Consider the following 16208-nt stretch of genomic DNA (forward strand, 5'->3'; position numbering starts at 1 on the left):
CAAAATCAATAGCCAGAACAAATTCCTCACGATCATAGTTTTGAGGATAAAAAAATCCATTAAGGTGATGTCTTTGATTGCTATTAATGAAGCAATCTGGAATAAATCTAGAGTGATCCATATGGATAATCGAATCTCTCATTTTCTCACATTTTACAGGGCTCAGATTTGGGGCCTGATTTATATGACAGTGATGGGCAAAAGCCTCCTTTCCTTTTGACACTGGGCTGCCCAGCTTGGACAGTCGATGGCACAGTCTCTAAAGTGAGCTAGAGGAGCAATGCACTTGATGCTCAGAGAAAGAAGAGCTCAAATAAATCAGCTTCCAGTCTCCACCACAGATCCCCGAATACCTTTCTTCCACTGCAGGTCCTGTGGAGGTTACTGCAGGCTGCAGAAACCACCAATGTGCTGCTAATTAACTGGCACAAACCCCCCTCCCTGGTATCCCCTCAATTGCTCAGAGGTGCTTGACACTCTCACTGCCCTGCCAGGCTCAAGCAGAGACAGGGATGTCACCCATGGGGCAGAGGTGGCCTCCAGGAAAGCCCCAGGTAAAAGCTTTGACTAGACCTTAGCCAATTTTTGGGGGGGAAGTAGAAGTACTTTTTCTTCACTGTTAAGTTCCTGTTTCCCCAGTCAAGCAGCAAGAGATTTAGGCTTCTCTCTCATTTTTTTTGAAATAACGCCACAAACCCAGAAGCAATGCCTCCCCTCAGTCCTGGAACTATGGCCAGGTCACCTCACCCTGGGGTGGGTGTAGAAGGGGCCCTGCTCTTCCCTGTGCTCCCCCATAATGGCACCCCAGGAGCTTTACTGCTCTCCTCTGCTGCCATATTCTTTCCAGACAGGAGACTCCAGTATCTCACCCTTCAGCACCAATTTTATGGTCTCCAGATATATCCTAACCAGTATCTTCATGCCCTAGCAGTCCTCCACTTCCCTGTGCACCTTGCTGCCAGCCAGGCCACCTCCATGAGCCAGCCTGCCTTCCTCCTACCCCTTGGCCCTGCATCTCATCTTCTCCTACCTGGCTGTCATCTTCCCTGGTGTCCCGGTTTCTCCTTGCAAAGCTGACCATCCCTGTTCTGGTTCCCTTGGAGTGGCTGAAAAATGTGCCACTCATCCCAGCAACAGATTTTGGAAATTTCAGCAGAAACCTATTAGTGCTATAAAGGAATACATCGTTTCCATTTTGACTTTGCTTTTTTGCTACCTGTAACATCTCCCTAGGGTAGGTGCCCATCTCCTTCACCTCCTTCCCCTAAAGTCAGAGTTGCCTGTGGTCTGGAAACAGTCGCATTCTGCAAAATGCTCCTGGCCCCATGCCACAAGGCCAGGACTTGGCCCCCAGTCTCTGAGCAACACTGTTTCAGTCAGAATTCAATAAAGTACTTGTATTATATGAACCTGGTAGGAATCGATTTTTATTTGAAACCAAATTTTAGGTTTCAACAGCAAGAACCAAAAAAGTTAGACAGCAGGTCAATATGCTTTGTACGTGTATCACACTAGGCCAGAAAGATTCTGAACTTTCACCTTTATTATTACCCTAAATTATCTTTGAGTCAAATTTAATTTCATAGGTGTAACAGCTCCTTTTCCTTCTAATCTACTGACTGCACACTGAAGGCAAAAGCTCAGGGGCTTGAGTTTTTTTATATATTTTTATCCAAAGCAGATGCAAAAAGGTGTTTAGAAGGCTGATCTATATGTAAAGAATAGTTACTAACAGAACCATCTGCCTCTCCACCAGCTGAAATTATCTATAAAAGCTTTCACTCTGACTTCACAACCAACTGATAGTCTCCTGTTACTCCCACCCCTGCAACTTTTTTCTGCATTTAGTTGCCACTAAAACCTATGCAACTCTGAGCTGGCTTTTGCTCTTTTGCTACAAGTGCTGCTTCTATCATGTCAGCCAACTCAATGGATCCGTGTCTCAGAGGTGTCCCTTTGTAAAAGGGTGCCCTTGGGTGACCAGGGTCAATATAAATTGCCGCTTTTCCATATGAGTGCAATTAGGATAGAAGCTGTCTCCTTTCTACTCTTACTAAAAATGATGCAAACATAAAAGCCTAAGACCAAGCACACTGGGTTGATCAAAAATCCAACTATTACAATATTTTATGTCTGTTAATTATGGATGTTCAGAAGTGGAAGCACAGGTCAAAGGCCACAGTTTCACCAGTGTTATGTACGCCCCCCCAGCAATCTGCAACTTGCACAATCTTGTCCAGACCCGCTGGTAGCTGGTAGGGTTACCAGAATAGACACTTGCCAGACTGGAGGCCAGTTGTTGGCAATTCTTGAGAATATATAGAGAACACTGTTATCATTTTAGAGTACAAATAATTTTTTCCTACTTTTTAGAGGTCTTAAATGATACCTGCAACTCATCTAAATGGATCACATTTGTTCTTCATTGCCCACAGCACTGGATAGCTTTCCTCAAATCCTTTAATGGGCTTGAATCTGAGAGGTGAAAGCAGATGCTGTACCATGAGCTTTTTGGAACTTGTGCAGACGCAGTAGCTCTGGAAATGCCTGTGAAATATTAAGAGGATTGTTAGATAAATTGGGACAATTCAAGGAACCTGAGCCAGCACTGGCAACATCAATGATGGTCCCTACTGGTGATAAGAGAGAGTAACTATTCACTACCAACATTTGCCCTTGCAGATGGGTGTTTCTAAGAGCAAAAGTGCTAAGCCTTGCAATTTATAGGATTGTTTGGAGATTATGGAGCAGGCTCCAAGAAGCTTGCCAGTCCCAACACAGCCCAGCCAGGTGACAATCTATGATGACCACAGAGCAGCTCCTATGTAAGCTAGACAACTCATCCAATTTATGGGGTATCCTTAGACAAATACTTGGCAGATGTAGCAGGGAAATTTGACCAGGAAAGTGAAGTGTCCTTCACCTGTATAGAGGCAATGCCTAAGATGGAAGGAGCAGGGAATGGGGCAAGGGTATAGGAGTATTTGAGGTGGAGTGATTCAGTCTGCTGAGCCTGCCTGTCGTGCCCCTGACATAGAAGAACTCTTCCACCATGAAGTAAAGCTATCAAAAGTAAGAGGATCTCTTCACAGCCAGCCAGGGTAAAAGAAGGAATAGATGATGTTTTCTTCCAAATGTTATTAAGAGTCTCTACCAACAACACTAATGGGCAACACAGCAAATCACAGTCACAGCATTTTCTTTAAACACCTCTGTCACTAGTAAGCTCAGGGACACAGACTGAAAAATATAAATGCAATTATGAATTCCATTAGCTTTTCTGAAACCAAAGAAAATTTACCACCAGAGGAGAATAAATTCTGCTCCTAGTTACAGTGATGTAATTCCAGGAAAGGTGACAGAGTACTACTAACTCAGGTATGGGAAGAATCTGCTCTGAGCTCTGGAATTCATGTTAGGCTGTGCTGAACACATACAACTATCTCACTACATTGAGTAAGAGCATGAGAGAGAGAGACTTTTAATGATGCTCTACCCATTGAAAAGGAACCCGAACACACGGCTTATTTTTATAAATAAATGTGTTACCTGAAGAATAGTTGCACACACTCATTTGCATAGGATTTGATATACATCTGTGCTCTTCAACAGATTATTCCAAAACTTGAGTATTTCATATAATTAATGTCAATATGCTTGGCCTATTTGTTATAAAAGAAAAGCATTTCTAATTAGCTTTTTTGATTTTTAAAACTTCAGTATTTCTCCCTAGTGTTTTCCAAATCAGGTTCCTTTTTTTATACTCCTGCACAGAGAGCGTGAGGCTTATGCACCACTTAGTCTTATTGTGAAGATAGTTTAAATTGCATGTAAGTGATAACTAGGCCTTGAGCTGGCCCTCAACATGGGGCGAGGTTCACCTACTACAAGCAATGTCAGAAGTCCAAATAGTATAAACTGGCATTGTGACAAGTCAAACATTCCAATTTCCTGTTAAATTAAACCAACACTTTGCATATTTCCATTTATTATAGTGACATGTACAATCTACTTTTAAACCAAAGCAAACCCTACTTGCCTTCACTGAATCTCTGGAGAGTCTTTGGGAAGAACAAAACCTCCACAGCAGCGACATTCAGAGGCTTATCACAACACGCCAGGGACACAAGTAAATCTCAAGTAGTAAAAGAGAGTACAACTGTGGGGAGTTGCCCAGATGTAGCACTAAAGAAGGTCAAGGTGAGTGCTTTTTTGTACCAGTCAACCCTGCAGAAAGGCCAAACAAATTAAGAAGTTTTTGCCAAGCCAAAGGATTGGTCCTATCAGTAACAGGAGGGTGGAAAGTTGAACGTACAGTCTCCTGTCTCTTACCACTTACCCCTCTTTTTCTTGGAAGAAACTCAGCACTGAATTTACATTTAAGTAAAACCACAGTAAAAGACTGACCAGATGCCTCTTGGAAGCAATGGGAATATTTTCCCTTTACTTTGGGTCTTGGATTAAGCTCTAAATGAGATCAGAGCTAGAGCTGATGTGTAGAGGCATACAGGAAAAAGAAATTGTGCTTCTCTATTGAATTGGGCAAGCAAAGTGCTTTATTGAGTGCTGAAAGAAGATGTGAGATTCCATGACAAGCTCAGGTTGTTTTTCTTTCCCATGTAGCTCTCATTTAACACAAAGAAGCTTATTTTCCATATCATGGGGCCCGTGATCCTGAGCAATAAATATAGTATCTTCCCTAGAAGGAGGAAGGCCCTGCTTTATAACCTTGGCAAGAGACATTGGCCTTGTTGGTTGATTAGTTAATTCAAACAAGAAAAGAAAATTCCTAAAACTTTGGCCAGATTAACATCTTTTTGGCTGCTCCAATGAGCCAATATTGTTGTGGAAACCTGGAAGCAGTAGTCAAGTCTTTGATGATTTATTTAGTAGGAGTCATCTAGTAGCTAATTCTCTGCAATTTTTAACCTCATTCATGTGCATTGCTGATTCTTCTTCCAGAATCTGCAGTTTTCTCCTTAAGCTTTCTTACATCTCTGTATGTAACATTTCCAGACAGCAGTTCAACTTTATCACAAATATTTTTATGAATTTGCCAAACCACATCCAAGATCTTCAGACTCAAAAGATAAAATCATCCTCAGAGGGCACCTCACCCTTCTCCACCCAGGCACATAGAAAAAACCCAGCTTTAGGCTCCAAGATTCTACATTTATAATGAGTCACAGCTTAGTTTTGGGTTAGTTTTTTTTTGGTGTTGGAATTTTCACCTTTCCATTCCTCTCCTGGATTTTTCACCTTGGATCCATATCAAAAGAAAGAAAATAGTGGTGAGCCACGTGAAAGAACCATCCACCTTTTCTGTCTGTACTGCAGGTACAGACCTCTGTAGTGCTGGCCCCAGTGAAGTGTATGCCTGTCAGTCACTGCAGATGTACCACAGGAAGAATGAGTGATGACTAGGCAGGGAGGATTTGGCCCAGGAGTGCAGAAGGCTTTTGTACCATATTGGCAGTAAGTCTTAGCAGAGATCAGAGTTAACTAAAGTGCTCAAGACATTTGATGGCTGTAACCAAGATCTTCCTGGGAAGTTCAAAGAAGAATCTGATTAACTGTGTGGTTCTGTTTCCATCATAGTTTAAGGACAGTCCTGATGTCTGTTAAATCATAAAAATATAACAGTTCTAGTCAGATTTCTGGTTAATCTCATGTGATTCTTCATGAGACAAAGTTCTTCCTGTTCATTTTCTGCATTCAATTATTGTGGTGCATGATTCAGCAATTGTCACATGTCCGTAGTGAGGTGGCTTCATGCCATAAGTGGATGAAGGGCTCTTTATGCCTGGTTTCTGTCTCTTATTTTTATGTTTATGAAGAAGCCTGGGACCCTTGGGAGATTGAAGATACTCTGTTTGGGCAATATTACCACCATCATCTATTATGATCCATGCCTGCGGGAAGATTTTTTTTTAAAAGAATAAATTCTATTTTACTAATGTAGCCATTGTTTAAATGTAAAATATAATTAGCGTACCCACCCAGGGTGTATGTTGTGTAATTTTACAATACTACGTCTAGATGAGTGTTGGCATTCTACCTACGTACTTAACCACACCCAGGAATGCTGGTATTACACAATTACACACATCCTGTTGACTAATTACATAATAATTAGTATTTTTAATATTCAAAGATGCACTCAAATCGGTTATGCAAGATTGTGTCACTGCAAATTAAAAAAAAAACCAACCATAAAAAATATATGTAGTGAACAGTGCTGTTCAGATAGCTTACTGAGCATGGACTTATCTTCCAGCAGACAGCACATAATACTTCATACATTTTAAACACGTTTGGCAGACTCTCCCTCCCCCACTGTTACTTTGGGTTACACCTGCTTTATAAAACTGTTAAAGTAATTTTGTATTTAACACAGTTATAATTTCTGTAGTCTGCCTACTTCTGAGTTACGATCACTTATCATGACCAGAGATCATTTTTGGCTGAAAAAGCACCGTGACATGTCTGGGAAGGAATACTGTTCTTTACAATGGCAATTCTGGAAGGAATCTGGAAAATGCACATCAAATTAGCAATTACCTACAAAAATATCCCAAATGCTGTTGTTTTAAGAAAGCGCTACTGATGAGCCCAAGCCACTTGGATTTGGAACAGATTTTCCACAAGCCTGAGTGAAGTGTCTTGATCTGGGCTCGTGGTTCTCATGATGGAGGTGAGAGGCCAGATGCAAAGTTTGGCTCACCATTTGGATTTGGGGGTTTTAAGATCACAGACTGTTTGTAAGACATGGTTGCAACATGTACCTTAAAAATTGTTTATATAACATAACTTCTAAACTTGTTGTTAATTCAGTCAAAATTCACAAAAGGCATCACAGAGGCCAAGCCCTGGGTCTTGCCCAGGGCATAATTAGCTGGTCTGCACCAAGTATATGATGTTTTGGTGGTGTTTCTGGCCTGCCATTGTTAGCTTCCCTGGAGTCCTCAGTTGTGCACACAAACCTTTATGATGGAAAATACGGACTGTGTTCCCACCTCCAACAAACAACTATGTGTTTGTTGGGCAACAGTAGAGCAACAAACATTTGAATACTTTAATTTGATTTTTAACTTTTCAGTTACTGTGGTGTCAAGTGATTTTTCAAGGCCTTAAGAACAAATCACTGCCCAGGAGTTTCTTACTGAACTGTTTCTCTTTTCATGGAGCAAGAGGTTATAGTGCAAGACCAGCTTCTTTACTGAAGAGTAACTTTTTGCTGCCCTGGTAAGTTAAAAATTAGCATTTCAGTCCAGACATTTGCCCCTGCCAGGCAGTTATTTTTTAGTGAGCCAACACCTCTATGAAAGCAAACTGAGGCTGTTTGGAAGGAGCAGAATGTGAGACTGCTGAAGTAAACAATACTGCTCAGTTCAGGGACACATGCAAGGCAGCTTCCTCCCCAAAGCTTCAGCAACCCCTTTTCTCTACCCTAAATATCAGCACTAAAGTCAGTACAGTACTGCACTTCTCTGCATCTGGAAGACACTTGAGAAGAGGCAACCTTTGTGAATTTGTAACTAGGGCTTCTGTTACTTCTAAAGGCTCTTCTTTTACATTCACTGCTTGCTTACATGGTGTGCTTCACCTCTGACTGGCAAACAAGAAATTTCTGAGGGACAGGGGAACCAACCTCACCTGTATACCTTGGTCACTACTAGCAAGCATGCAGCAACCTGATATCACATTGAGAACCAGTATTTCTTCTGAGAGCAGTTGCTTGAGAAACTGTTCTTCAAACGTGAAGCCTCAGTTGACATGATTGGTCAAATTCCTCTTTTCTCTTCTTTCCTAAAGAAAAACAAAGCCACAATGAACTTATGCACTTTGCTATTTCCCCGCAACAGAAATGCTGTGGCTCATTTGCATATATGAGGATCAGTATTTCATTATTGAAAATAATCCAAAACAAAAAATTGCACCTGGCCGACAACACAAGACCAACTTGCTTCCTGATGTGATTTTAAATGGCTGAGATATTAAAACACTGAAAAAAGGGGTTTATAATGGAAATACTGACAGACTATTAGCTATAGCGACGCTGGTGTAATAAATGGAATAGCCTGTCGTAATCTCTAGTTCATAAATATGCAAATACAAGGCAGAGGATTTGCTCCAAAGGATGTCTCTATAATTTTAACCGACCTTTACTGATACTAAATGAGCCTGTTGCTTCTGGTTTTGAGCATTAAATAGAAAGTACAGGGAATCCTGTCTTTCTGCGTTCAAGGCCCACTCCGGCTCCCATCAGCGCCAATGGCAAAATCCTTATTGCCTTTGACAGGAAAAAATCTGGCCCGAGAACATGTAGAATGTGAGATGCCTGGCATTAAACTGAACTCTTGACTGTACTTGATTTTAATTCTGTTCTCATCCGTGTTAATTATTATTATATTAATTCTTCTGTTTGGGAGAAATTATGCACACATTCACTCCATGTGTCAAAGAGCTTGACCTGCCAAAAGGCACTCACTTGTTCAGTGATAAACAGGCCATCAACACAATGGTATAAATGTTGAATTTTAGCCAGTTTCCTGTTCTGGACCAAATGGAGGTAAATCCACTGACTTAATATTTAATAACCTAAATGTAATTCTTTTTTGTGCCTTGCATTGCACAGTGAAGAATTAGATGGCTAGCAGTTTTGGAGATTCACAACCCCTAATTATTTTAAGCTATTCATCCTGGTATCTGTCCATTGATGCTCAGCCAAATTGCCAGCAGGGGAGAGATCTGTCCAATCCAGGAGCTAAATGAGTCACTGAGAGTCAATCTGTTTTTTTCCCTTGCTGCTGGGATTTCCTTGGGTCCTGGCCTCTCTCTGCTCCAATCACACACACACAGAGCTCCAGGCGTGGGTCCTCTTTGGCTTCAGCTGCCTCCTGTCTCCCTATGTCTGCCCTGCTCATCACAGCTGTTATGGGTTCTCGCTGGCTGGCCACAGAAGACCGATACTTCCATCACACTGCTCTTACAGCTTTTGCTCTGAAGGAAAATGAAGACATCTTGGCCTTGTTGAATTTGCTGCTGAAGTAATACATCAGGTATCTAGATGGAAAGCAAAACACATGAATAAAATGTGTCATCTGGGTTAGATACTAATTTATTTGCCTTAAGTTCTGGGAACAATATTTGCACTTTTTCCACAGAACTCTGTTAAGATCCACGGAAACTGAATACTAATACGATTTCTGCAGCATGGAAAACAAATATGAAACAGAGAAAAAATAGACTCATCAGAAATATTAGCTGCTCGGTATTAAAATATCTGACAATGCTGCAAATACAATTTATAAACAGGAACATTTAGAGCCTAACTATTCACTAAAGAGCAAATTCCTTGCTTCCTTCCTTTTAGGGTCAGGATTCAATTACACAAAAATATGCAGCAGACTTAAGGACTGCATGTAAGATTAAGATAACTGGTATTTCATGGTAAATGATTAAATTAGCTGACACAGTTTTATCCTGAACTTTGCCATTAAAACTGACATTTTTGTGCCACGCACATTGTAGGCTGCTGGTAATCTAAACTGCCTTTCTTCTTTCGAAGACTTTAAATAGCTGAAGAACTCTTGTTCTTTACTCTATTTGCTAATGTGCGGAAAATATATCTACATCATAACAAGATGAACTAAGCACAGGACTTTTTTTTCCCCTCACCTATCATACAAATACCTTAAGAAAACAGCAAGGAAGCTCCAAATGCCCAGATTCATCACTGCAACATGCACTTTAATCAAGTCATTTATGTGACTCCACAGAGATGAGAACATGTTGTCCTCCTCACAGTGAGTAAAAATAGAGAAATGACAGAAGCCTCTTACTAAAAGTTTAATTATTCCTAGTATACAATTGTAAACGATTCTATGTTTATTCCTCTTCTTTTCAGGCTTGCTTTTTTATAATGGCAGGGAGTTATTGGAATAATTTTGAAAGAAAACAGAGAAATGTTGTCAGAGCTGGTGGTTGTAGTCACTGCCCTTCAGTTGAGCTAGCTGGGAAGGAACAACTCAACTCCTCTGTGAAGATACTCAGCCTTCAAAGCAAAGTGCAGACACGCGTCGTACACAGCAAAGGCAAGCCCAGTCTAATCAGAGACTTGAACTATGACAGAAGCATATCTTCTGAGTATTGCACTGAGAAACCACCAGAGCTAGGTAGGAAGAAAAGCCACAGCAGCACTGCAGAAATGAAGAAAAGCGGCAGGACATGCAGACAGTGCATACCTACAAGAGGCCAAGGGTGAACACAAGGAATGGGCTCCGGCTGAAAGAGGTCTCACAGGCAATGGGATAAAATTCTTCTATTCTTCTAGTTGTTTGACTTGTTCTGTGGTCAGAAGAACAGATCTTTGTCCTTTTCTGGTAAATACATAAAAGTAGCATGTGACTCTAACCAACAATTTCTCCTCAATTAGAATAACCTAGCATATCTCAAATTTTTAGCTAGCCGTAAACTTCAACAGAAGTAGCTCTAATAATACAAAAACACAGGGAGTGCAATACTGGTCCAGAACAGTGGTCCAGCATGTCCACTCTTTCACAGTTAAGAGCCTTACACATTTGTGAAAATGATGCAATAGGAATGACTATTATTATCATAGAATAATCTACCTGAATGGGACACTTAATTCCCTACTCACAGGCTTCAAAAGCTAAAGCTTTATGAAGAAGTCATGCATGCATCATATTACACTTCTTTCTGTGCATTGGCACAAAGATAAAAAAAGTATCCAAACATTGACTATACAATTTAGAAGCGTAACGACACGTCTCTACTTCAGCTTTTAGTAACCAAGGTCTCTGCTGAAACTGGTAGTAGAAGATCACCAGATGCCAAAGAAATTGTGGGGTTTATTCCAGCAGAGAATTTGGCCCTTTATTCTTAGTGCAGACTTATCAGAGGTGTGTGCATAACAGGAATGTCATGGCAAAGTTTCTGGATTCCTTGTTAGCCATGAACAGTTGAGCAAGACTTTGGACTCTTTTTCACATCTTGGATCTTCTATCAGTTCTAATAAAGGAGAAGAAACAGCTTTTTACACAGCACCATCACCAGGAGTTAAAAATTGCAGTTATACAACACTCACACCACTATCATCAAAGGATGACTTTCAGTGAAATGTCCATGAAGACAGTTTCATTGTTTGAGAGCTCATGCAAATACTGAACAATGAAACTCAATCTGATTATCAAAAAAATCAAGCCTGTATGACCGTCTCACAAACTGTGTTATTCAATTAAAACTTCTCAGCTTTCCTACATAATTTCTTGGCTTTTATATATTGTGCAAAAGATATAGCTATCTTTACTTCTCTTTGTACGTTTTAAACTTTGAAAACCTTTCACAGCAGAGGTTATATGAATCATCTAGCTTTTCCTATTCCAGAATGTTTCACTGATCATTCATTATTAACTGAGTAAAATGAAGATAGCTATGATAAATTTTGATCTATCTCAAAGTATTAGAAAGGATATGAAAACATCTTGTTCATAGTACTAACTTTTAGATGACATATGAGGGTACAACCCCAGTTTTTTCACTGTCACATACACTAAGGCTGTTAATAACCAATCACTTATTATTACATTTTTTTCCCATTCTTAGGCACTAATAGTTTCAGCCTGGTCTGCCATTTAGTAGAAACACATTCAAACAATATAACCATGAAGGGACTGGATGTTGGTGACAGGAAACCTGTCAATGTCAGAGATTAGGATCCTAACTAATTTTTTCTAATTAACTTACGTTCTCTAAACAGTTCTGCATACATATATGCCTTGATGTGAATGCTCTGGGAAGAGAATAAGAGAATAAGAAATCCATGGCTGCTCTTAGATCTGGGAGTGACATTTTTCAATACTTCTCAGCAACTGGTACTCTTTTACTAAATATACTGTAATGCAACTGTACACAAAACTTGAAAATACCATGAGAAAACAATCCTTTTCAAGTGGCTCAGCACAGGAATGAAACACAACCTAGACAGGAACCATGCTTACCCAGAAAAAAAGAAGGACCTGGCTCATTTTAGTGAGCTGAGATCCTGTACACATCTTGCTGCTTGTCAATTGGCTATCCAGACAGATGGGCCAGACTGAAGTTAGCAGGGCTATTCAAGATGTACTCCACAACTGAATATATTTGGAAAAGACATTATACTATTTTACTCATTTACCTCTTAAAATGCTTCCAGTTTCATTATAGCCTCCCTCAGCTTGGGTTCTTCAGAATCAGAGAGGGTCAGGCCTATGTGCAAGGGAAGCAGACGAGGACAGAAGTTGTGCAAAGCTGGTCATGGACTTAATAAGGGTTTAGATTCAGTACCAATGAAATCAACGGGAGTTTGGCTCATGTTTGCAATGGGAGGTGGATCAATGCTTTATGCCAGCTGTTCCCTGCTGGGTAGGGATAATCCCTTTGAAACAAAATATTTAACTTGTTCTCACTCTGTTGTTCTAAGAAGGCTTCCCATGATAATGCTTTCATGAGAATGAAAAGGTGTGTCCCATTTTTTCTTCCAAATACCTCCCATTCCTGTAGTATATATTTGCTGATAAAAAAAAAAAATAAAAAAGGGAAACCTGCTGTCAGCCATGTGGGTTTACAAAAAACACCACAGCAATGAGTTACAGGGTGGATCATTTGTTTGTTCTCATGGCCATGACAGCACTTCTCCTTGCAGTTTCCTCAGACAGAAGATGCAGCAAGGAGGCATGTTAATTTCAACCGCTCCAACTGAGGTGGGATCCCATGGGCAGAAGTAAAATAGCTGAGGACCCTGCAGGTAAATAAGATGATGACAGAAAAAATAAGCTGCCAACAGTCATGAAGGGAGCCATGAAGAACAGAGTGTGGGAACGGTATCAGAGAGACAGGAGCTAAGGAAGAACAGTATTAACAATAAAATCAGACATGTGGGTCCTCCAATCCAGATCCAAGTACAGCATTTAGTCTCAGTTGCTGCTTTCTGTGGGTTTTTTTTTTATGTTTTACGGGGGAAATGAGGTTCTGAAACATGGCTGAAGCTGCCCAGGTTGCTCTACAGATCAGCAGCACACTGTGGCTACTTCCAGCCCCTGCATGTGTTAGTCAAGTTCAAAAACAGTGTGAAAGCCGGGCCCATTTACCCCAGCTTTCAGTTTAGTTCACTCCCTCTCGCCTCCCTGGCTGAGATCCATTTGGCTAACAGACCTGGAACGTAAAGTCTGCTAAGTTTTATAAAGCAATTATTTAATTTAAAAAGTCTCTTTCATTGCATTCTAATGAGATTTCCATAAAATAGAGAGTCCTTCACATCCTCCTGGGAACTTTTGTTTACTCCATAAACCATGACACTTTTTGAAAAGCTCTAGAAGACTTCAAGAGAGGAAACTTCCAGAGACAGAGTTGTTTGGTCTGGCAACTGAGCTTTCCATAGAGTTACATCCTCCAGAAGCAGAAATCTATGGAAACATTTGAGCTTAAGAGACTGTGACATTTTTATAGAATGAAAGGAGGAACTGAGAGATACAATGACAGAGCTGGGAGGTGCATCTGGCTGGCTGTTCCACAGAGCATTCTCCTTACAGATTTTTAAGGCTCTCCTAGCCCTAATATTAAACACTTGACCTTTTTGTCAAATGCTATTTTAGGTTATTCGGTTGGATGATTAGTTACTAAATATACCATCTATAGTAAATAAGAAATTGTGTAGTCCAATGCTTCAGTCTCAGACCTTTCAGGTACTGCTCCCTTGGCATTTAACATTAGAACACTGAGTGCCCTTATATTAACTTAAGCCAGTTGGTAAGCAAGAAATGCACAGCATCTTCACACTGGGCATAGGGATTTCTGAGGTAGCCCTACTAGAACAGGGATGTCTTCTTTCCCTTCGCTCCACCCACTAAACAGATAGCTTTAATGAGAATGCTGTAAACATTGTGAAGGCAAGTATAACTAGGAGCCAGCTCACACCAAACAATACAACTTAGTCTACTGCCTACAAGTAAGGGCATTTACCTTTTAAAGTTCTGTAAACCAGCACTTTGCAAAAGACAGTGCCCTGTGCCTCTCTCCCCAGTGAACTCTTCTGTTCATCCTCTCCCCTCCCTACTACAATGTCCCCACGTTGGAAGCAGAATTAATCATTTGCTTTTTCACCTCTCCCTCCTAGCAACTTTGTACCCCACTTTTGGGAACCCCTACTGTAAATGTAACCCCTCCCTCCCATAAATCCCACCTCAAATATTTGGATGTAAAGGTATGTGGTTACAGACAGCATGACCCTGAACTTGTGAATATTTATAATAATTCGGGAAAACAAAAAATATCAAAATTCCTCCTGGAACTTAAAATGGTTTAAATAGGAACAGAACAAAGTGCTAGTGCAGAAAAGTCTATCACCTTTAGAGGACAAGCTGCATGAAGAACAAAAAAGAGCCTTATTAGTAAACAACGTGGAGCATATTTAGAGGAACACCCCATGGAGTCCACGTAACATACTTATAGTGCAAAAATTCAGCTTGGATATAAAGAGATTTAAGATTTGGGTAACTGATTCCTCACTATCAGCAAATGATAGAACTGCTTTATTTTTCAGCAGACCGGCCCTGGTTCTGATCTCAGTCCTGAAATGTAAGACTGGTACAGCTCCAGTCATTTCAGGAGAATACCTTGATACCAAGGTCACAGGCCATTAGATATAATAAAACCAGCTGCTCTAAATCCTAGCATAGATTTCTCTTTTTTTATTACAGGATGGTACTTGTTAGCCAAGCAAAACCGGAGGACTCACCCATTTACGTGAGCAGTGCATGAACAGACTAGACTGCAGGATCGGCCCTCAAATTCACAGAGCTGTAATTATATTTTCTTTGATTATGCACTAGCATGATGGAGGCAGCCTATGCACAAACCAGATAACACTACTCTTCTTCCTGCAGTATAATTTCTTGGCAATTAAAATGGGTGTGTTGGAGAACAAGAATTAGGAAAAAACACTTAAAAGCTCAGCCTATCCAAAATCCCACCATGTCTGAATGGTTAACAAACAGTGAATCTTAGCTAGGAGCACCACCATCCTCCTATAACTGTTGTACCCTTTTCTCTTTAATAATAATAATAATAATAATAATAAAATATTACTGAAACTGGAGATAGTCCACTGCAGTTAAAGCATGATTATTTAGCAAACAATTACTTCCAAAATAAACTGCTGAAAACCTGCTGTGCTCCAGCACCTGCCAAATTGAGTTCCTCCTGTCTCCCTTCTTTCCAGATACCCTCTCTGTGTTGCTTACTTTACCTCTTGGCACACACCAGTGCAGTGACATGTGATGAGGTGAGGTTTAGGGCAGTTCCTAGGCATCACTTCCAGAGCTGGAAAGAGCTAGGACTCCTCCACAGTTCCAAACAACACAACCTGCAATGGTGGAGCTGCAGCAGCTGACAGTTTGCTTCCCATACATCATAGAGATACCTGCTGATCCCAGAAGGATCTGTTCTGTGACAAAGTCACAGAACAAGAAAGCCTGGTTGCAGGCACAGCAATCCCACCTGTTAGGTGCTTCATTACAGAAGCATGTTAGAAGACTTGAACATTCATTCCTTGATTACAAGATCTGTCTCTACAGCACAGAACAACACTGCGAAAGCTTTCCCAGCCTAATCACAAGAACCACCACATCCCTGTTTATCTGAGTGCTCTGCTCCCAGCTGCTACACCCAACTCATTGAACCCATCTGTTTACATCTGCCCTAGCTAGAGATCTAAACTTCTGAAATCTATAGGCAAAGTGGTGATTGATTCAAATGCCCTTTTATATATGTATCTCAATAAAAGTATAGTCAGTCTTTGGCCATGTTCAGCTCCCATATAAGTAGGTGCAGAAATGGGCATGAAGCAGGAAAAGCAGTTAACAAGAAAAGACAAAGTAAAATAGTTGTGCCACACATAAAGTCTTTAACAGTTCTTTTTATTGCTGCCACTCCAACCCTTTTGTCTAAGCTATTGACACAAAGGAGATCAAAAAAGGGGTTTTTAGAACACAGAAGGTTCATTGGCACAATTTAAGAATTTGGCTTGAGAAGTAAAATCACTGTTTATGCCACAGCTAGCCTTGGTCCATTGGTTTTGCTACATTACTAAATCTTTTTGCTAAAGAAAAGAATTCTAATTCTATGTAATTGCAGTATTGCCTTGACCC

The 16208-nt window shown here is 40.5% G+C and overlaps 1 long non-coding RNA gene across 1 annotated transcript in view; it reads right to left on the reverse strand.

Moving 5' to 3' along the window:
• LOC142602757 (uncharacterized) overlaps nt 1–16208 on the reverse strand; it is a 285134-nt gene that overhangs the window by 28325 nt on the left and 240601 nt on the right. The window contains exons 6-7 of the long non-coding RNA XR_012836533.1: nt 7657–9066; nt 2390–2547 (exon numbers count right to left, since the gene is read on the reverse strand). This is a non-coding gene — a long non-coding RNA (uncharacterized LOC142602757). The remainder of the gene's footprint in view (nt 1–2389; nt 2548–7656; nt 9067–16208) is intronic.

This window comes from Balearica regulorum, chromosome 8 (assembly GCF_011004875.1).
Source record: "Balearica regulorum gibbericeps isolate bBalReg1 chromosome 8, bBalReg1.pri, whole genome shotgun sequence".
NCBI lineage: Eukaryota > Metazoa > Chordata > Aves > Gruiformes > Gruidae > Balearica > Balearica regulorum.